The 22,425-nt window shown below is 40.3% G+C and overlaps 1 long non-coding RNA gene across 1 annotated transcript; it reads left to right on the forward strand.

Annotated features, from left to right (window-relative positions):
- The first annotated feature begins 12,669 nt into the window (after positions 1-12,669).
- LOC134358751 (uncharacterized) lies at positions 12,670-21,922 on the forward strand. Its single transcript, XR_010020938.1, has 3 exons — positions 12,670-12,734; positions 18,805-18,996; positions 20,014-21,922. It is a non-coding gene; the product is annotated as an uncharacterized LOC134358751 (long non-coding RNA).
- Positions 21,923-22,425: the final 503 nt, after the last annotated feature.

Below are 22,425 nucleotides of genomic sequence, written 5' to 3' on the forward strand. Positions count from 1 at the left end.
TCATTTGCAAACAGAGGCTGAAGCACACACGGTCCTTTATTGGGCAGAGCAGAGTCCTTGGGACACCTGCACTGGACCATTGGGCTTCCTTTGGAAAAATAACAGGGCAGTGCTATGTCCTGCATACTTCCCAGCTACCGAGCAAAAGCAAATACAGTAGAGCTTTTTATTTGATTTATTAAGATTTATTAACTATTTTAATTGTTTTAAAATACATATGTGTGTATGTGTGCGCACATGTGCGAGTAAATTTAGTCTTTTCATTTAAAAAGTATTTTCAAGATTTTTAACCTTATTTTTATTTTTTAACAGGCCCCAAATGCTGTTGCATTGACACTCACAATACTGAATACCAGCAATGAATTTGACAACCAACTACCCAGGGGGCAGGGCTTAACCGGTTGTCAAAACCATTCTGTCAGTGCAACCCACCTCTTATATTTGGGAAGGAACTACCCTTCCCTTAGAGTAGAGAGGGCCCTGTGAATGAATGGGGAAATTCTGTTGTTCAGGGAAAGAGCAGGCAGAGATTTTTATTTGGTTTAATTAAGTTGGTTTCAATTTATTAAATTGCTTTTACATGTATATGTTTGAATGTCTGTGTGTGATTTCAGACAGGGCAATATAAAATTATTTCTAAAAATTGCCACTTTGACACCTTTCACCTGCTTATGGCCATGAGGTTACAGAGCTGCTGAGACAATGAACCAACAGCTTGTTAATGTTATGGCATTCATAAGGAGATTTAAGTTGTGGGGGGTAGTGGAAATCCACTCGCTTTTCATTATATTTTTTTTATGAGACTCAGTGCATCCCATGCCTGAAAGCTGAACTCAAATTGCACCCATATGTACAGGCAAATCATGGGAAACTCATGGCCAAAAACGCAGATGTGCATGGACAGATTGTGGATACACCCGTGACAGTGGAAAATGTTACCCCAAGAGTATGCTCTAGTTATTGGCACAGTTACACTGAAATTCTTTCTTCTATGAAATTCTGGCACCCTTCTGCCTTTGCAGCCACTACATTAGCCCTTCGCTCTTCAGTGAATTCACCTGACACTCTAATTACTACAGAGTTCTGATATTTTCTCAAGAACCTAGTGTTTTAAGCTTTATATGTAAAGAAACGTTAAGTTCAATTAAATCCAATAAAAATTTACAAATATTATTCCACTATGCTATCATGTATCAAATCATGTAACAAGGATTGGAAATTGAATTGTTGTGTACTTAGATTAAGGAACCTATTATAAACTGCAATTTTTTTCTTAGCCTGGTTCTTGCCTGCAGGTGTTGAAGTGGCAGCTGCATCGGACTTTGGGCGAATGGTCCCGAGTTCAAATCCGGCCAGCTCCCTACATGCTTTCCATCCATGCCGGGTTGAGCATCAAGTTAGCAACTTGACCTCATAAAAAAACAGACAACTGCTAAAGAAACAGCAAGGTTGCCACCCGATGCGCCACAAGGCACGGAGAAGAACAACAGCACAAAATCTTAGATTTCATGCACAAGTCCGTGACTTTCCTAGAAGCTGGCGTGTACAGAGGAAACCCGGCAGGTCATCTGCACATAATTCCATTTAGTCCTATAGACTACTGGAGCTATTGGAATGAACTTAGCAACAAGGTAGAAGCAATGGATTCTTGTTTCTCTCTGTCTTGTAGGGGCAATGAAGTGAGAGGCAAGTCAGATACACTACCAGATGTAAAGAAAAAAAAATACACGCGTTTGGCTAAAGCTATCTCAACATATTGATTCTTGATCATGCCCAGGGGAAATGTTGAACAGACTCATTCTTGAAAACTGCAGTTTATATTAATGGATCTGCTGTAAGATTACATATTTGGCATATAAACAAATTGGATTTAGTGAACTTGGAAAATCTTTTCTATGTAGTTGCATATTCTTTCCAAGATTGTTTAACTCAAGCATTAAAGACTGTGCTCAAAACCAGCATGATGTGCAACATCCTATTTTGACTGATGATGTTAAGTTGTTTGTTGCCTGGACTAAACGACCTGAAGTTTGATTGGTTTATATCATGTTGGATTGAAGTAAAACTAGTCAAATGGTGATATGCTAGCTTTATCATTTTCTTGGCTTTTTACCATGTGCAAGGAACAAATAATTGACATCGTGTTGATTTTCAATAACGATTTTTTAATTTTTAATTTTTGAGATACAGCATGGAACAGGCCCCTGTGGCGCTTTGAACGTTTCATCAGTACTGTAAAGGAAGGAGGAAGAACCCAGAAAAGGGAGTGTGGGAAGGGAAAGAGTACAAGCTGGCAGCTGATAGGTGAGACCAAGAGAGGAGGCAGGTGGATGAATGGATGGGGGAGGAGGCAGATGAAGAAAGAAGTTAGACTTCTTCCCTGTTCCTTTCCTGTCCAGGCCCAAAACATCGACTGTTTATTCCCCTCCAATAAATACCGTCTGACCTGCTGAGTTCCTCAAGCACATTGCGTGTTACTCAAGATTTCCAGCATCTGTAGAATCTCTAGTGCTTATGGTATTGAACTTAGTTTGATGTGAAACATGTGGGATATTTTATTATAATAAAAGGTCTACTAAAATACAAGTCAGTGTTGTAGCCCCTGATGCCATGTATAGCAGTCCCAGGCTGTGCAATAAACTTCGAGAGGAGAACAAAGTCATCAGCATGACAGTGTTGTGAAGAAGCAGCTTGTTCATGTGAAGGTTAAACAATAGACACTCATATTTTTCATAAACAAGCAATTTATATTCAAACTTACTGGCCAAATTGTTCAGACACTGAATCAGAATCAGAATCAGGTTTTATATATAAAGTTAAATTAAATATGTAGTGCAGGTAATGCAAAAAGAGAACAAAATCTAGTGAGGTAGTATTCATGGGTTCAATGTTCATACAGAAATGTGATGGCAGAGCTGTCCCTGAATTGTTGAATGTGTGCTGTCAGGCTTCTGTACCTCCTTCCTGATGGTAGCAATGAGAGCAAGGCACAACCTGGGTGATGGAGGTCCTTAATGATGGATGCCACATTTTTGAGGCACTGCTCCTTGAAGATGTCTTGGATGCTGGGGAGGCTGGTGCCCATGATGGAGTTGACTGAGTTACAACTTTCTGCAACTTATTTCAAACCTGTGCAGAGTCCCCCACCACCCATACCAGCTAGTGATATAGGCATCTGCTAGTCTTGCGAGACCATGGATCTGTGCCTGGAAAGTCTTCACTCTTCAGGGCGCAGGCCTGGACAAGGTTGTATGGAAGACCAGCAGTTGCCCATGCTGCAAGTCTCCCCTCTCCACGACACCAATGTTGTCTGAGTGAAGGGCATTAGGACCCATACAGCTTGGCACCAGTGTCGTCGCAGAGCAATGTGTGATTAAGTGCCTTGCTCAAGGACACAACAGGTTGCCTCAGCCAAGGCTCGCACTCATGACCTTCAGGTCGCTAGTCCAATGCCTTAACCACTTGGCCACGTGCCCACCAGCTGATGATACAGCTAGTTAAAATACTCTGCATGGTACATCTGTAGAAATTTGTGCGTGTACTCACTGGCATACCAAATCTCCTTAATCTCCTAATGAAATATAGCCACTGTTGTGCCTTCCTTGATGATGTAAAGCACAAAAAATATAATATAAAAGCAATCCTATAAAACACAATATACAGGTAGCTGGGTGTGGCTGTATATACATACATAAGATAGCACCTCTACTTCCTTAGGCATCTGCAGAGATTCAACATGACATCACAAACTTCTATAGATGTATTGACTGGTGACATCATGGCCTGGTATGGAAACACCAGTGCCTTTGAGGGGAAAATCCTACAAAAGGCAGAGGATTCAGCTCAGTACATCACGGCTAAAACCCTCCCAATCATTGAGCACATTTTCATGAAACGCTGTCGTAGGAAAGCTGTTTCCATCATCAGAGGTCCCCACCACCCAGGCCATGCTGATTTTTTTTGCTGTTGCTATCAGGAAGAAGGTACAAGAGCCTCAGGACTCACACCACCAAGGTGAAGAACAGTTACTATCCCACAACCTTCAGGCTCCTGAACATATGTGAATAATTGCATTCACTTGCCCATCCGTTGAGATGTTCCCACAGCCAATGGTCTCATTTTAAGGACACTTTATCTCTTTTATTTCTTATTCTCATTATTTATATTTGCATTTGCACAGTTTCTTGTCTTCAGCACTTCTGGTTGATCGTTCACTGATCCTGTTATAGTTACTACTCTATAGATTTGCTGAGTGTGCCTGCAGGAAAATGAACCTTAGGGTTATATTTGGTGACATATTTGTACAGTACTCTGAAAATAACATTCACATTGAATTTTTGAACTTTGAACTGTGGTTGTATGTACACTAAGTGATGCTAAGTGCAGGAGACTCCGGACATAGGGTGACTCTGAGAGAAAATGATAAAGTGGCAGTGTGTCTGTTGGCAAGAGGAATTCTTCTCAGCAGCAGCAGGCCATATGAAAACACAATAGGACAGTGACGGTATCAGGACTTTAACACTGATCATTTCTTCAATACATCGGGACCAATGATCAGTGTAGTAGTTACACAGAGCAGCAGTCTCATTTCTTCTGCATGTTAATTGTGTTTCTGTGACAGCAGCGATACGATTCTATTTATTTAGTGCCATTGATACGGCAAAAACACTTGAAGCTCCACTTAAAAGCAACATCTAACAAGAAAAATTGACACCAAGCCATGTGAGGAGATATTAGGGCAGAGGGCCAAAAGCTTGTTCCAAGCAGTGCGTCTTAAAGAGGAAAGAAAAGTGGAGGGAATTCCAGGGCCGAAGACTTTGCCAACAAAAGGGACAGCTGCACCTGGAGGAGGGCTTTCACTGACTCACTCTTTTCACTGGACTGACCAGTGAAAACTGGGACGCCATGGTGGACCAGTAGTTAGCCTGATGCTGTTATAGCTCGGGGCATTCTGGAGTTTGGAGTTCAATTCCAGTGCTGATCTGTAAGGAGTCTCCGTACGTCCTCTCCATGGAATGCATGTGTTTTCCCTGGTTTCCTCCCTCTGTCTGAAGACTTACAGGGAAGGTTAACTGGACACTGTAAGTTGTCTCGTGATTAAGTTAATGTTAATTGGGTTGTGTGGTTGGTGAGGTGGCATGGCTCAAAGAGCCAGAATGGCCTCCTCAGTATTGTATCACTAAATATATAAAACAAATTTGTTTCTATATGCCTATTAATTCAATATTTGATGTAATTCCTGTATTAACCACTCACACATGGATAACCTATCTTGTCTGACAAATATATTGGAATTCTTTGAAGGAATAACAAGCAGGGTAGACAAAGGAGAATGGGTTGATGTTGTGCACTTGGATTTTCAGAAGGTCTTTGACAAGGTGCCACACATGAAGCTGCTTAACGAGGTACGAACCCGTAGTATTATAGGGATGCCAGTGACTTGTGCTGTTCCACAGGGGTCTCTGTTGGAACGATTTATTTTTTTGTTATATGCCGATGGTTTGAATGATGGAATTGATGGCTTTGTTGCAAAGTTTGCAGAAGCTTTTAAGATAGGTGGGGGGGGGCAGGTAGTTTTCAGGAAGTAGAGAGGCTACAGAAGGACTTAGACAGATCAAGAGAATGGACAAAGAAACGGCAGATAGAACACAGTGTCGGGAAGTGTATGGTCATAGACTTCGGTAGAAGAAATGAAAGGGTTGACTATTTTATAAATGGAGAGAATATACAAAAAAAAGCTGAAGTGCAAAGGAACTTAGGAGTCCTTGTGCAGGATTCCCTAAAGGTTAGTTTGCAGGTTGAGTCAGTGGTGAGGAAGGCAAATGCAATGTTAGCATTCATTTCAAGATCACTAGAATCTAAAAGCAAGGATGTAATGTTGAGACTTCATAAAGCACGTGAGGCCTCACTTGGAGTATTGTGAGCAGTTTTGGGTTCCTTATCTATGAACGGGTGTGCTGAAACTGGAGAGGGTTCAAAGGAAGTTTACGAAAACGATTCCAGGATAGAATGGCTTGTCATGTGAAGAGTGTTTGATGGCTCTGGGTCTGTATTCACTAGAATTCAGAAGAATGAGGGGTGACCTCATAGAAACCTTTTGAATGGTTAAAAGCATTGATAGAGTGGATGCTTAGAGGGTATTTCCTATGGTGGAAGAGTCTAAGACCAGAGGGGCAGTCTCAGAATAGTGGGGCGTCATTTTAGAATAGAGATGAGGAGGAATCTTTTTCGCCAGAGAGTGGTGAATCTGAAATTCGTTACCATAGGCAGCTGTGGAAGCCAAGTCTTTACATATATTTAAGGTAGAGGTTGATAGATTCTTGATTGGTCAGGGCATGAAGGGATATAGGGAGAAGGCAGGAGATTGGGGCTGAGAGGAACATTATATCAGCCATGATGAGATGGTGGAGCAGACTCAATGGGCCAAATGGCCTAATTCTGCTCCTATACCTTATGGTGTCTTATCTCACTACCATAAAAGAACTGTCTTGAAAATATATTAATATCAAAACCATACACATTTGCATCCTCAATAGTTCAAATGATCTGAACAATGATTAGTGATTATTAGACAGCATTAGTGCATGGTTTGGACTGGGTGGGAAACGGACATCAATTGAATCCGAATCCACTTGTTTTCAGTAGCAAGATTGACTGTGAGCAAGAACCTTGTTTTGAGGAAGCAGGTTATTGATTTATATAGACAAGACACACAAAATGCTGGAGGAACTCAGCAGGTCGGGCAGTACCTACAGAAAAGGGTAAACTGTCGATGTTCAGGCCAAGGCCAGGTTAATGGAATTGCATTGTTCTCTCTTCGCCAGGTTTAAAGTGGAACTCCCTATATTTTGTGTGAAAGAAGTAAATGCTTTTCTAGCTGAGCTGGGTGAAAGGGAGAGGGAATATTTCCTACTGGCTTCCTAAGCAAACTCATTTCCCACTGCAACTGATCTTGGAGGCTCCTGTCAAATCTTCAGCACTGGTGACCAGTGCATGTATAGATCATCATGATACTCCACGGTATACTGAACTTTCCCCACCCCTTTAGGATATCTACACCAGCTGCAACAACCATATCTATTCTTGGATTGTTGCTGCTAAAGGCATAGGAGCAGAATTAGGCCACTTAGCCCATCGAATCTGCTTCTCCATTCTATCATGACTGATTTATTATCCCCTCAATCCCATCCTCCTGCCTCTCTCTGTATACTTTGACACACATTGTAATAAAGAACCTGCTTTAAATATACCCAATGATTTGACCTCAACAGCTGTCTGTGGCAGCAAATTCCACAGATTCACCACTTCCTGAAGCACCATTGGAATAACTTTCCTGGGAGCACCACCTCTCCCAAACCTGCAAGATTCAAATAAGATGCTTTCAGTGATGTTGAAAGACAAATATTAACCAGGATTCAGGGATAAATCTCTTTTTCTTCTTTAACAGTGACCACTAACTGTGCAGCATTCTCTCAGCACTGAACTCTATAGGTTTATGTGTTTATTAGAACTAACAAGCTCCTGATTTTGACTGGAGTGTCATAGGCTCTACTGCACCTGACACGAAAGATCAAGTCTGGCTATGAAGTATTTCTGCGCGAAATACCCAATCTGAATGCGTAATCAGACAAAACGGGTGGAGAGTGCTCAGTAAACAGACTCCGTATACATGTGCATTTACACACACACACACACACACACACACAGCTTTGTCATTCTGCTGTCGCGCTGAGTGTATACACTTCATCCTCTTCCCTGGAATATTCTCATAATGGTTGGCTTTATGGTGCCGTTCCCATCATACACTTGGGAATATTTCATTCCTTTAGTAAAGTGGGATTTCTAAATGTGGACATATTGTTTGTATACTGTATTTAAGGTAGATACTTCTATTTAAGACTCATGAGACCTTAAGATAATGGCTGATCCATTTTCCCTCTCAGCCTCGATCTCCTGCCTTTTCCCTGTGTCCCTTCATGCCCTGACCAAGCAAGAATCTATCACCCTCTGCCTTAAATATACCCAGTGACTTGGTCTCCACAGCCACCAGTGGCAACAACTTCCACAGATTCACCACTTCCTGGCTAAAGAAATTCTTCTTTGTCTCCCTTCTAAAAGGTTGCCCCTCTATTCTGAGGCTGTGTTCTCTGGTCTTAGACTCCCCACCACAGGAAACATCCTTTCCACATCCACTCTATCAAGGACTTTCAAAATTTGATAGGCTTCAGTTTGGTCAACCCCATTCTAATGAATTCTAATGAATACAGTCCCAGAGCCATCAAACGCTCTTCAAATGACAAGCCCTTCAATCCTGCAATCATTTTTGCGAACCTCCTTTGAACCCTCTCCAGTGCCAGCACATCCTTTCAAAGATGAGGGGCCCAAAACTGCTCACAAAACTCCAAGAGAGGCCTCACCAATGCTTTATAAAGTCTCAACATTACATCCTTACTTTTGTATTCTAGTCCTCTTGAAATGAATGCTAACATTGCATTTGCCTTTCTTACCACCTCTTTGCCCACTCTCCTAACCTGTCAAAGTTCATTTGATTTATTGTTTACTTATATATATAATATATATTAATATTATAATATTATGATATTATTATTGCATAGGTTTATTTTGTAATATGATTGTAACTACATGGTGAGATGCACCATATTCTGATTCATGTATAACTTTAAGTTAACTTTGTGCGTAACTGAAGATGGTATGTCCTGGTGAACAGGGTGGTTCACTCTCAGTAGGAGAGACAAATTGTGCTGCCAGGAGTTCATGCTGAAAAAAATAGAATGGAGCTATCCACTGTGTTTTCTGGTCGATATCTTTTTGTAAATATTGACAGTTTTTGCTATTTTGATAATTTTTGTATGTTTGGTTTTTGACGCACTTAATACAGTGCCTGTAAAAAGTATTCACTCTTTTGGAATTTTTCATGTTTTATTGTTTTACAATATTGAATCACACTAGATTTAATTTGTCTTTCTTGATACTGATCACCAGAAAAGACTCCTTCGTGTCAAAATGAAAACAAATTTCTAGAAATTGGTCTAAATTTATTACAATTATTAAATACAAAATAATTGATTGCATTATTACCTACATCCTTTAAGTCAGTATTTAGTAGATGCACCTTTGGCAGCAAATACAGCCTTGAATCTGTGTGGATAGGTCTCTATCAGCTTGGCACATCTGGACACTGCAATTTTCCCCCATTCTTCTTTACAAAACTGCTCAAGCTCTGACTGATTGTATGGAGATTGTGAGTGAACATCCCTTTTCAAGTCCAGCCACAGATTGTCAATTGGATTGAGGTCTGGACTCTGACTTGGCCACTCCAGGACATTAACTTTGTTGTTTTTAAGCCATTCCTGTGTAGCTTTGGCTTTATGCTTGGTGTCATTGTCTTGCTGGAAAACAAATCTTCTCCCAAGTCGCAGTTCTATTGCAAACTGCCACAGGATTTGCTTGTATTTTGCTGCATTCATTTTACCCTCTACCTTCATAAGCCTTCCAGGGCCTGCTGTAGTGAAGCATCCCCACAGCATGATGCAGCCACCACCATGCTTCATGGTAGGGGTGGTGAGCTTTTGATGATGTGCCCTGTTTGGCTTGCGCTGAGCATAGTGTTTAGTTTGATGGCCAAAAAGCTCAATTTTGGTTTCATCAGACCACAGAACCTTCTTCCAGCTGACTTTAGAGTCTGCCACACGCCTTCTGGCAAACTTTAGTTGAGATTGCATGTGAGGTTTTTCAACAGTGGCTTTCTCTTTGCCACTCTCCAATAAAGCTGTGGCTGGTTAAGCGCCTGCATAACAGTTGTTGTATGCACAATCACTCCCAACTTAGCCACTGAAGCTGTAGCTCCTCCAGACCTGTAATAGGTCTCTTGGTGGCTTCCCTCACTAGTCGCCTTCTTGCAGGGTCACTCAGTCTTTTAGGACGGCCAGCTCCAGGCAGATTTACAGCTGTGTCACATTCTTCCCATTTCTTGATGATTGACTTAACTGTACTCCAGCGGCTTAAAAATTTTCTTGCGTACATCTCTCAACTTGTGCTTTTCAATAACCTTTTTGTGGAGTTTCTTGGAGTGTTCTTTTGCCTTCTTGGTGTTGTTTTTTCCAGGATACTGACTCACCAGCGGCTGGGCCTTCCAGATACAGGTGTATTTTTACTACAATCAATTGAAACACTTTGACCTCCCCATTTGGAGATGTGGAGGTGCCATCTGACTAGTTATGTGCCTTCTAAAACCAGTTGGATGCACCAATGATGATTTGGTGTGTCATATTGAAGGGAGTGACTACTTAAATAATCAATCGTTTGGAGTTTTATGTTTATAATTAATTTAGATCACTTTGTAGAGATCTGTTTTCACTTTGACATGGAAGAGTCTTTTCTGTTGTTCAGTGCCAAAAAAGCCAAATTAAATCCACCGTGATTCAATGTTGTGAAACAATAAAACACAAAAACCTCCGGGTGGAGGAGGGGATGGGTGAAGACTTTTGATATTCACTGTAAATACCTTTGCATCAGAGTGCTAATCGACTCCAGCCATATTTTTCTTTGGTCGTAACCCACATATCGTAATGCAAGGGAAGGGACTGGCGCACACAGGGTATGGCTGTATTGCGTAGAGTGTGGTGGGAGGAGAGAGTCAGAAAAATGAAAGAAAATAGATATTAATTAACAGTGTTTCATACAAATACTAACAAAATACCAGGAATGGTGTGTCAGAACCGATAGAGAAAATAGGTCAATACCTTGCATGGTAGGGCCCTTATCAGAATTGCCTTTAATTCTGGTGAAGGGTCTACACCTGAAAAACAAACACTTGTATTAATAATGAGCTTTCAGCAGGTGATTAAGGTTGATGTAGAATATACAAAACACTTAGACGAGTTAAACGAAAAGGGCGTGGATGAAAACCAAACCTCTCCAATGCATACTTTGATAACATTTTATTGGTATATGCTTTTCGAGCATTAAGTGTTAGCTGTCAGCTTTGTGAGTGCAAAGTATCCCTTCTGATTGCTTACCTGAAATGCTCTATCAAACTGTGTGTGCTGATTGTAAAAGACAAGCTTGTCCAGCATGTGTTAAGAGTGAACTCTCGAACTCGAGAGAAAATACAGATGTACAAGAGGCAAGCATAAACTGAACATATGCCAGAAGATATAATCAAATGTGCATGAGTTAGGGAAGCCATGTGAACCCCATTGTGCAAATTGTACAGATGTCTTTGGAGATGCTATGATCATCGGCAAACAGCAATTCAGTAAGAGTAGGCAGTGTGGAAATTCCAGTTGGTGATGTTAATAGACAAATATTGAATAAGCTGGGATGATATTGAATAAGCTGGGAGCTAGGGCTTTACTCTTTGGAGAGGAGGAGGATGAGAGGAGACATGATAGAGGTGTACAAGATAATAAGAGGAATAGATAGAGTGGATAGCCAGCGCCTCTTCCCCAGGGCACCACTGCTCAATACAAGAAGACATGGCTTTAAGGTAAGGGATGGGAAGTTCAAGGGGGGATATTAGAGGAAGGTTTTTTACTCAGAGAGTGGTTGGTGTGTGGAATGCACTGCCTGAGTCAGTGGTGGAGGCAGATACACTAGTGAAGTTTAAGAGACTGCTAGACAGGTATATGGAGGAATCTAAGGTGGGGGCTTATATGGGAGGCAGGGTTTGAGGGTCGGCACAACATTGTGGGCTGAAGGGCCTGTACTGTGCTGTACTATTCTCTGTTCTATGATGGCCATCACCCATTATTTCAATCTTGTTATTCATCAAAATCAGAATCAGGTTTAATACCACTGGCACATGTCGTGAAATCAGTTGACGTTGCAGCAACAGTACAATGCAATAGGTAGTAAAAGAAAAAACTTTGAATTCCAGTACAGGTATTAAATAAGTAATGCAAAAAATAAGTAGCCAGGTAGTGTTCATGAGTTCAGTGTCCATTCAGAAATCAGATGGCAGAGGGGAAGAAGCTGTTCCTGGATCGTTGAGTGTGTGTCTTCAGGCTCCTGTACCTCCTCATTGATGGGAGCAATCGGAACAAGGCATGTCCTGGGTAGTGGGGCTGTTTTTGATGAATGCTGCCTTTTTGCCGCATCACTCCTTGACAATGTCCTGGATGTTATGGAGGATAGTGCCCGTGATGGAGCAGATTGTCATTAGTAGTTTCACAGCCTTCAACTTCCAGTTTAATATTATCGATTTAGGTTTACAAACATGTACCAGGGTATGTTATGCTGTATAGATATACAAAATTTTCTCAATTGTGCAGTATGTATTAAGAAAATAACAAGGTTTCATTGTAATCTATCAAAGGAACGATACCAGACGAACAAGTCTGCAGGTGGACCATTTTCACTGAGCAAGTCTGGTGTTATTGCTATAAAATAAAAAGCCAGTATCCCTCTAGCTGGCTTATGTAGGCAGTAGGAGCATTCTGCAGATTAGCTTTCTTACAAAATCTTCTTTCAGATTTGATCAAAGCGAGTTACAGCAGCAAATTGGTCAAGTTTTAAGAAGTGCTTTGTAGAAGGCCACATCAAATACCAAAGAAAGTAATGAACTGTTGCTCTGTGCAATTGATTTAATTGTATGCAGCAAAATAGACCAGCCAAACTAATTATGGCTTTTTTTTTTATCATTTCTAGATCATTCTACATGCTCTTGCCTTTTTTTGAAGATTTGAACGGTTTGGAGAGCGTGGAATTCTGAGGTTTGATTTCACCGTTGTTATTAGCGACTGATTATGTATTCACATCAAGAATTCTGTAGGGTTGAATGTTATTGGCTTATGCTGTTTGCTCCAAGGACCGTAAGACCATAAGATATAAGAGCAGAATTAAGCCATTTGGCCCAACTGAGTTTGCTCCGCCATTTCATCATGGCTGATCTATTTTCCCTCTCAGCTCCAATCTTCTGCCTTCTCTTCATATCCCTTCATGCCATGACTAATCCAGAATCCATCAGTCTCTGCCTTAGTATGCCCAGTGACAGCCACCTGTGGCAGTGAATTCCACAGGTTCACCACTACTTGGCTGAAGAGGCTCCTCCTCCTCTAAATGGATGTCCCTCTCTCCTGAGGACTCCATTCTGGTCATGAACTCCTGCACCATATGAAACATCCTTTCCACATCCACTCTATCAAGGCCTTTCAACATTTGATACTTTTCAAAGGTCAGTATGTCCAAGATTTCTGCATCCACGTTGCCCTCGGCCGCAGCTGAGACTTGCTGGCAGATTGGAAACAGTGGATCTGTCAGTTTGGTCTGTTGGGAGAGGAGCGAGTCTTGCTGGGACTTGCCAGCCTAACTGCCTCTCAGATTCTGACCAAGTCAGAAGGCAAGTGACCATTCTTCAAACAAATAGAAAAGAATACTGCAAATACTTTACAGGTTGGGCAGCATAGGTAAGGAAAAAAATAGAGTTAATGCTTCAGGTCGATGATTTCTTATCACAAATAGAAAAAACTTAGATATCAAGCATGCTTTGATTTTAATAAATGCGAATTATCTGAACCTGTTGCATTTAATATTGAGACTGGAATACTGCAATGCAATACTGAGTGCAAATCTTAGGCACCTATATATAGCCAGGGTGCCTAAAACTTTCGCACAGTACTGTATTTGTCAACCTGCAGTGGAGAGCAAATTTGAAGATTTAGTGGAAGCAAAGGATGTTGGGACTGGCGAGGGAGGGGTGTGGGACAGGTGGCAGAGAAGGAGTGCGAAGGGTGGGTGGCGGTATGGGTGCAGACCCACTCAGCTCTGAGTCACCAGGTAAGGTTATTTGATTCTAAACAAGTGATTGTTTGATCATTATATCTCCCACATCTCTCCCTTCCCCTTTTCCCAACCATGATTCCCCTCTCCCTGCCCCCTTCCCACTCTCAGTCCACAATAGAGACACATATCAGAACCAGGTTTATCATCACTCACATAGGTCGCGAAATTTGTGGGTATTTTTTCGGCAGCTGTTCAGTGCAGTACATAAAACTAATACAGCACTGTGCAGAAGTCTGAAGCACCCTGGCTATATATATATATATATATATATATATATGTGTGCCTGAGAATTTTGCACAGTGCTGTATGTTCAGCCAGAGGTGAGGCCCTGTTGCTTAAGCTTTTATTGGACATTGTTGATACAGTTTAGGAGTCACTTGTAGATAGGAGTGTGAGAGCGTATTGAAGTGGCAGGCAGTCAGGAGGTCAGGATTGCCGCTGATGAGGATTGAATACAGGTGCTCTACAAAATACTTACCCAATCTGTGTTTGGTTTATCCAGTGCAGCAGAGACCATATTGTGAAAATTAAAGGCAGTGCACTAGTTTGGAGCAATTACAAGTGGAAGGCTGCTTTATTTGGAAGGACTGTTTGGGTCCCAAGAAATGAGAAGGGAAGAGGTAAAAGAGCAGGCATTACAACTCCTACACTTATACTTTATACTTTATTGTCGCCAAACAATTGGTACTAGGACATATAATCATCACAGCGATATTTGATTCTGTGCTTTACACTCCCTGGATTACAAATATTAAATATTAAAAAAATTAAAAATAGTTAAAATTAGTAAATATTAAAAATTTAAATTATAAATCATAAATAGAAAATAGAAAAATGGTAAGTAAGGTAGTGCAAAAAAACCAAGAGGCAGGTCTGGATATTTGGAGGGTATGGCCCAAATCCGGGTCAGGATCTGTTCAGCAGTCTTATCACAGTTGCAATGTTAAATGCCCTGAGTGGGGAGTGATTGGTGAAGACAAGGGAATCTCAAAGAGAATAGTCCTTTCGAAATAAAAAGGGAGGGAAAAACATTTAATTTCACCATCCTGCTGAATGTTCAAGTTCCAGTTCAAGTTCAGTTTATTGTCATTCAACTGTACACATACATACTACCAAACAAAACGAAGTTTCTCTGGATCAAGGTGTTTCACACAGTACATACGACTCACATAGAAGCCATAAAGTAATATTACCATAAATACATTAACAAATATGAAGGTGTATGCATAATACAAGTTAAAAAATAAACAGTACAATGCTACTGGTGCTTCATACCACTTGAATTTGACTATTTCATAGATTAATTATTATCACTCGAGTGCTGTTTTTAATTTAGGTAGGAGCTAGTTTTAGTACAAGACAACCACAACTTCTTTCTTTTCTCTCTTTGTTCTTGTAACACTTAATAAAACAGTGATGAAACCTGGGAGGTGGAAGGGAGTTCGGAAGTCTTACAGTCTGAGGGATGAAGCTGTTTCACATCCTAACAGTTCTTATCCTAATGTTACTCTACCTCCTTCCTGATGGTAGGGGATCAAGGAAATTGTTGGTTGGAAGGGAGGGACTCCTGACAATACAAAGGGCCTTGTGTATGTAATGTACCTGATAAATATCTCCAATGGGCATAAGTTGCAAAGAATGATCCATTGAATGTGACGGCTGGTGGGGTGGAAGATGAGGACTGGGAAGACACATCCTTGCTCTGGCCGGGAGAAGATGGGGTGGGAGCAAATGTATTGGAAATAATTAAAAGGTGCCAGGATCTCTGTAAGCTATAGTGGAGTGGAAGCCCGAGTTCAGGAAGAAGAAAGGCTGTGCTTGGGAGTACTTGTTGTTTCTGTCCATTCCTTCGTGTTGCTACAATAATAATCAAAAAGAGAGATGAAGAGCTTTCAGAAGATCAATCTTATCAAAGATAATAAGCTCAGTCGAACTGTAGCAACTGTTCAAAGTTCAAAGTAGGTATAATAATTTATCAAAAGTTGCAAACTAGTTCTTAAAAATATCCTATATACACACACTGCATTACTTTGCTTTAGTTTAATGATTTTAAAAGTATCTCTAATTCTTGTTTTCAACAAATTTACAATACAATTGTTTAAGACCAGGAAAATTCCTCTTCGTTCGTGGGCTTGCTGGCCAATAGCAAGCAACGAAAGTCTTCCTCTCTTGCTAGCTGCTGGAATCCAATTTTTAACTCTGAATTTTACAAATTCTGGAAGATTTAGTTGAGTCACAGGTGTTTGATTTTATGTAAACAAAATAGTGGGAGAATCTGTTTTGGGCTGTACACAGATAGGTGTGAAGTGTTCTACCCTACCAGGGGGTGCCTAAAGCAGGCATTAGGCCCTGTAAATGCACTTTCAAAGAGCTTATTCCTTGGTGAAGGACATGGTTCCCACGTGTGGGAAGGTTTTTGAACCTGTCTCACACAGAATATGTCAGTGAACCATGTAGCAGCTACCTATAGATCACTTTTGCATTTAGGAGATGCCTTTCTTTGGAATGAACTGAGGAAGAATGCAAGAGGATGATTGAACCAGTAAAGCCACAGTTCTAGAAATGGATAATCCTGTTGCAGGATCCATTCCCTTCTCCTTCCAACTGTCTCCACAAAGCCACTGCAAGTAGCTTAGAATTGACTTGATTTTTCTTACAGGGGAGAATGAACAGCTATTCCCATTGCCAATTTATCCTCAACATGTGGTCAAGGCCTGAGGCTTAATTTTTAAATAATGTTGGCCCTCTCTGTTTAACCTCCAAGAGGACCATAACCTTGTCGGAGAGTTTGGAAGATTGTGTGCTGTTGGTGAGAGTCAACAAGGCCCTTTAGTTCTTTGTAGGGTTACCCATGCCAAACAGGTCAAAAGGTAGAGGCCAAACTGAGAGTGGTCCTCTAGTCCTCCAGGTTTGGGGGTTCAGCTCAGGGCTAGCAACCCTGACAGGTCAAAAGATTGTTATGGAAACTGCAATGAAGAGTCCTTCTACACAGACAGAGTTGGAGGACCTTCACGGCTGCCCAAAATGCCAGCGGCGTAATGGGCAGTAAGTAAACAGTAAGTGACTGCACAAGACCTTGTCTGAGCCTAATTCTGGGTCTGACCAACTTCTGTTTTGTTGTGTGGTGTAAACTCGACTTATGCTTTCATCAAACATAGTTGAACTCCCTGAAAATTGTCCTGTTCCTCTTGACAACAGCACGTGGTTTCCAGGCACGTTATTGTAGAATGGCTATTTGCTACGAAAGAAAATGCAATCTGTGCAACTATAAACATAATTTGCAATATTTGAATGTGAGTAAAGGGCTAACCCGTGTAATGTAACAACCTCCTGAGACTTTTGGCAGCCCATGGAAATCCCACCCTCCCTGGCGGTCCATTGTTTTAAAATTTCAGCTCAAGTTCCATGAAATGAATACCAGTGCTATAGCAGTAAATCCACTAAAATGTCAGGAGTAGTTTTACCACAATATTAATTCTAATCTGCAAAAGTAAACTGATAAAATACAATACAAAATATCAGTGAAAAAGAATATCTTTTTCATTTGTATCTCTTCTCATTTCATTTTTACAAAGTCATTGTACTTGGTCATTTAAATAAGCCAATCAGTTTCAAACCACTTCAAATCTCACTTTCAAGGATTCTTCATCTCATGTTCTCTACATTTATTGCTTATTTATCTAATTATTTATTTATCTATCTATCTATTAATTAATTAATTTATTCATTCATCTATCTATCTATCTATTTATTTATTATTCTTTCTTTTTGTATTTGTTCAGTTTTTTCTACAATGGTTGTCTGTACAGTTGGGCGTGGCCTTCCATTGACTCGATTGTGTTTCTTATATTTTACTGTGAATGCCCACAAGAAAATGAATCTCAGGGTTGCATATGGTGATATATGTGTATGAGGGGTGATTGATAAGTTCATAGCCTAAGGTAGAAAGAGATGAGAAGAAACTTCAAACTTTCTGCATTTTCACTCAAAGAGTTGAACTGCACGTGCATGAGAGAAGAGCTGTATAACTCATCTCCTTCTACCTTAGGCCACAAACTTATCAATCACCCCTGCTGTGAACCACCTGGAGGTCCAAGACGCTCTTGTTACATCCACGTGCAGTTCAACCCTTTGAGTGATAATGCAGAAAATTTGAAGTTAGTAACTCATCTCCTTCTACCTTAGACCAGAAACTTATCAATCACCCCTGCTGTGGACCACTTCTACAAAGAAGGGATCCGTATGCTCCACGACCGCTGGACTAAGTGTGTACATGTAGGAGGGGACTATGTTGAAAAATAAATGTGCTAGGTTTTCTAAAATTGACTCCCTCTTCCTTAGGCCACAAACTTATCAATCACCCCTCATACATTGATAATAAATTTACTTCCAACTTTGAAATCTGTTACATGCCTTTTTGTACAAAATACAATCAGGCCACAGGCTACTTGGAGCCAATATGATCATGGCAAGTCTTCATATCAACTCCTCCATCTTACTAGATCCTTTAGCTTTGATGCCTATCGTCAACGAGGAAGACAGATCCAAGACTTTTCTTTCTTACAGTTCCAAGAATGACTCACCATTTTGAAGGGAGCAATATTTAAAGAAATGGGTAAAAGGACATTTATTTTAGTCATTTAAACATGTCATCGAAAACCTTGTCAAATTTTGATAGTGTTACATGCTCAAGGAGATCTTTTTTTTGTGTGAGAATGATGTAATGGTCTTTTGGAGGTCACCTGATGTGATTTTCCCACCGATGTGAGGTCACGTGATGACATGTGCACCATGGGTATATAAGGGTGACCCCAGATGACGCAGTTAGTTTTTAGTTTGTAGATTTCCAGGTAGAACACGATGTGTCTCCGTTTCTGTTGCATGTTTGTTTTTGTGACGCAGTTTCATTTTTAAAATGGACTGTTGCGTTCTATTGCAAGATACAATATTATTGGACTGGAAATTTTTGGCTAGATGTGCTGATTTACTTAATTCCAACAGTAGAAGGGAAAATGAAGACTTTATCGAAGTACAGGACCGAAGGATCGAGAGGAGTCGGCAGCGTTTGGCAGTTTAATAAAGGATCGACCTTATTGAGTCTTCGTCGGAGGAGTAGCGACCTGCATCGAGATAACTCTTGCCAAAAGAGCAAAGAGTTCATGCAAAAGTTTGCTTTCTCTAAAAGAATTTAAGGTCAGTTGTTTTAAACTGTTTATTTTCAGCATCGTGAATCCTGTGGACAGAACCAGCAGGAAAGTTATGTCTATGAAGAAATCCTTCTCCAGAGAAGTCTCTCCCAATTGAATGTATAAATCTGTTGGACTTTCGAATTTACCATTTTAAGAACTATATCTGACTTTATTGCTTTAAGAACTGTCTTTGCATTTAACGCTTTAAGAAAGCAGTGCCGAGTGACGAGTTGTTGAACAGCTGCATATTGGTTAACTTTCGGTTAAAGTTTTCGTTTGTTTTTTTCCTTATCGTTTATCCGTGTTTTATAAATGTTTGGTTGTTTTTATATAACCTGTCTCGATTGATATTCATTGTTGCCGTTTATGTAACAATAGAAATTTGGTGGAAAGTAGAAAGAGTACTGACTGGCTGTTTGTGGCCTGGTATGGGAACAGCAATGCCCTTGAGCAGAAAATCCTACAAAAGCTTGTGGATTCAGCCCAGTACATCATGGAAAAAATCCTCCCAACCATTGAGCATATCTATATAAAATGTTTCTGTCATCATCAAAGATCCTTACCATCCAAGCCATGCTCTTTTCTCGTTACCGCCATCAGGTAGAAAGTACAAGTACCTCAGGACTCACACGAAAAGGTTCAGGAATAGTTATTACTCCCCGACCATCAGGCTCTTGAATAAAAGGGGATAACTATAAAGTTTGTTTCTGGTGTTCCCACAACCAGTGATCTCATTTTAAGAACTCTTTATCTTGTTATTTCATGTTCTTGTTAGTTATTGCTATTTATTTATATCTGCAGTTGCACAGTTTGTTGTTCATTGATCCTATTTACAGTCATGCTTCTATAGATTTGCTAAGTATGCCTGCAGGAAAAAGAATCTCAGAGTTGTATGTGGTGACATGTATGCAGTCTGATAATAAATGTTACTTTGAACTTTGAACTTAAATGATAGAAAGCTATTAATTAATGTCTCTGTGTTGAACCAAGAAAATAAGTTTTTATATTTTATTTTATTTAGAGGTACAGTGCCGAACGGGTCCTTCCGGTCCACTGAACTGCATGCCCAACAAGCCACTGATTGAACACTAACCTGAACAAAGGACAATTTAAAATGACCAATTAACCTACAATCCAGTATGCCTTTGGACTGAGGGAGGAACTGGATCACCCGGAAGAAACCCATGTGCTCATGGGAAGGACGTACAAATTTCTTACAGAAGGTGCTGGAGTTGAATTCTGAAGTCTGACACTCTTGAGCTGTAATAGTGCCATGCTAACCTTTAACCATGTCTAATTCGGTAGTATTATAATAATGCAAGTTATCCAATGGGTAATTTTAGTAGCTCAATTATGTTAAGCAAGTATTTGGAAATAGCCTATACCCAAGACAAAACTGTCCACTGGAACTGCAAGAGATATAGAAGCTTATTGACGTTAGACTTCAGAAATTATACATGTATCTTCTTGCACAGATCAATATCGTTCTGCCAGGAATCGAATGTAAGCAACACATCCCACTCTAGGCAATCAGCACTGCAGCTCTGCTCCTTGTCTGCACACATACTCTCACAACTTCACATCATTTTAGCTTCTTTTGCTGCCTTATCTGCTTTGGTTCAGTTGGGACAGGGTAACAGTCCAGAGCTTAAACTTGGACACATTAAGAATTTAGCGAGATAAATATTCAGAGGTACTTCAATGCAAAATGCAGCCTGTTCTCAGTCTCTGAATCTGAATTTAACCCGTTCGGAGTTAGCGGCTGAATAACGGCATTTGGTGAAAGAAATTCACAGCCCTGTAGAGCTGCCCCCAAATGAATCACAGTGCTCCCAACATCAAAGGCAAATTCTCTGTTCCACTCTTATTCTATTGCCTCATCATTACTAAAGGAATTGAGATAAAAACAATGATCAGTCAATTATAGAACATTAAAAATCCACCATCCCATGAAGTAAGGGTGAGTTGTTTTTCTGGTTGACTGCAAATCAAGGAGGGGCTTTTTGCATATGCATTGATCTAGATATCATTCTCTGCATTACTAAACTGTTACAAAAAAGAATCAGAACTGAGCTCTTCACTTGCTTCAAAAATTCCTTCAACTTGCTTAATTAGTTCCAAAGAATGAAACATATGCATTTAAAATGCTTGTGGTTGAAGCAAATCAAAATCTAAAAATCATATGGTGTCAAGTCAAAATATATTGTTGCAAAGATGGACAGATGAAAGATGAGAGGTTCTTTTTATCTTTGAGTTGTGTGTTAGTGCTGGCAGTGAAATAACAACAGAAAATGCTGCAAACACTCAGCAGGTCAGCCAGCATCTGTGGAGGAAGACCCAGAGTTCATGTCTCAGGCCAGTGACCTTTCATCAATACTGGAATATGTTGGAAATGTCTGGCAGAAAGAAGAGCGGTTAATTCTTCAAGATGGACATTGCCGAAAGTGACGTGGCAGTGAATTAAGAAAGAGCATGGAAATCTCATTAGCTGCATTTTGTGTTACTCTGTTGCAGTACAGTGTCAACTTTATCTTCACTGTGAATACTTAATGAAAGGATTGGCGGGGGGAGAGGGTTGTGAGAACAGATGAAGCCAATTTATTCTTATCAGAATCAAATAGTTTTTAGACCAAAACTTGGATTTAAGAGTCAAGAACTTCTGTGGGGTGGTGCTACTTTAACCAACTCATTTAATCAAAAAGAGGCTAAACAAGCACATAAATTGGGAGAATTTCGGTCACAGGTTTAGGCAAGTTGTGCTGGAGGATGCCCTTGCCTAAGAATTGTCTATGCTTCCCCATGGGGATAAATGTATTACCACAGTATGTCAAGTCAAATTAAGTTTATTGTCACATAAATGGACAGTTACGCACAGCTGCAATGAAAACCTTACTTGTAGCAGCATCTCATACACACACACATAGATTTAGAGAAAGACCATTCACAAGAAAGAGACATGATTTAATCATCAGTAGCACACACTAAATACTGGAGGAACTCAGCACGGCATGCAGCATCTACGGAGAGGAATAGACAGTTGATGTTTCGGGCCAAGATCCTCCGTTAGGATCCAGATGAAGGGTGTTGTCCCAAAACGTTGTCTGTTTATTCTTCTCCATAGAAGCTGCTTGACTTGCTGAGTTCCTCCAGTATTTAGTGTGTGTTGCTCTGCATTTCCAGCACCTTGTGTGTCTATAAGTTAAATATAAATTATAGATGATTATACAAGAATAACTACAATTAGAACAGAGCAAAAATAATTTATTTGTTTACAAGCTCTCCAGGTATCTCTTAAAGTTAGACTATTTTGGGGAAACACATAGACATGTTATAAAAATTTTTCATTTATATTTTAGTAAACCATGGGACATTAACTATATTTCTCTCTCCACAAGTGCTGACTGACTTGCTGAGTATTTGCAGCATTATATTT

This window comes from Mobula hypostoma, chromosome 19 (assembly GCF_963921235.1).
Source record: "Mobula hypostoma chromosome 19, sMobHyp1.1, whole genome shotgun sequence".
NCBI classification, from domain to species: Eukaryota; Metazoa; Chordata; class Chondrichthyes; order Myliobatiformes; family Myliobatidae; genus Mobula; species Mobula hypostoma.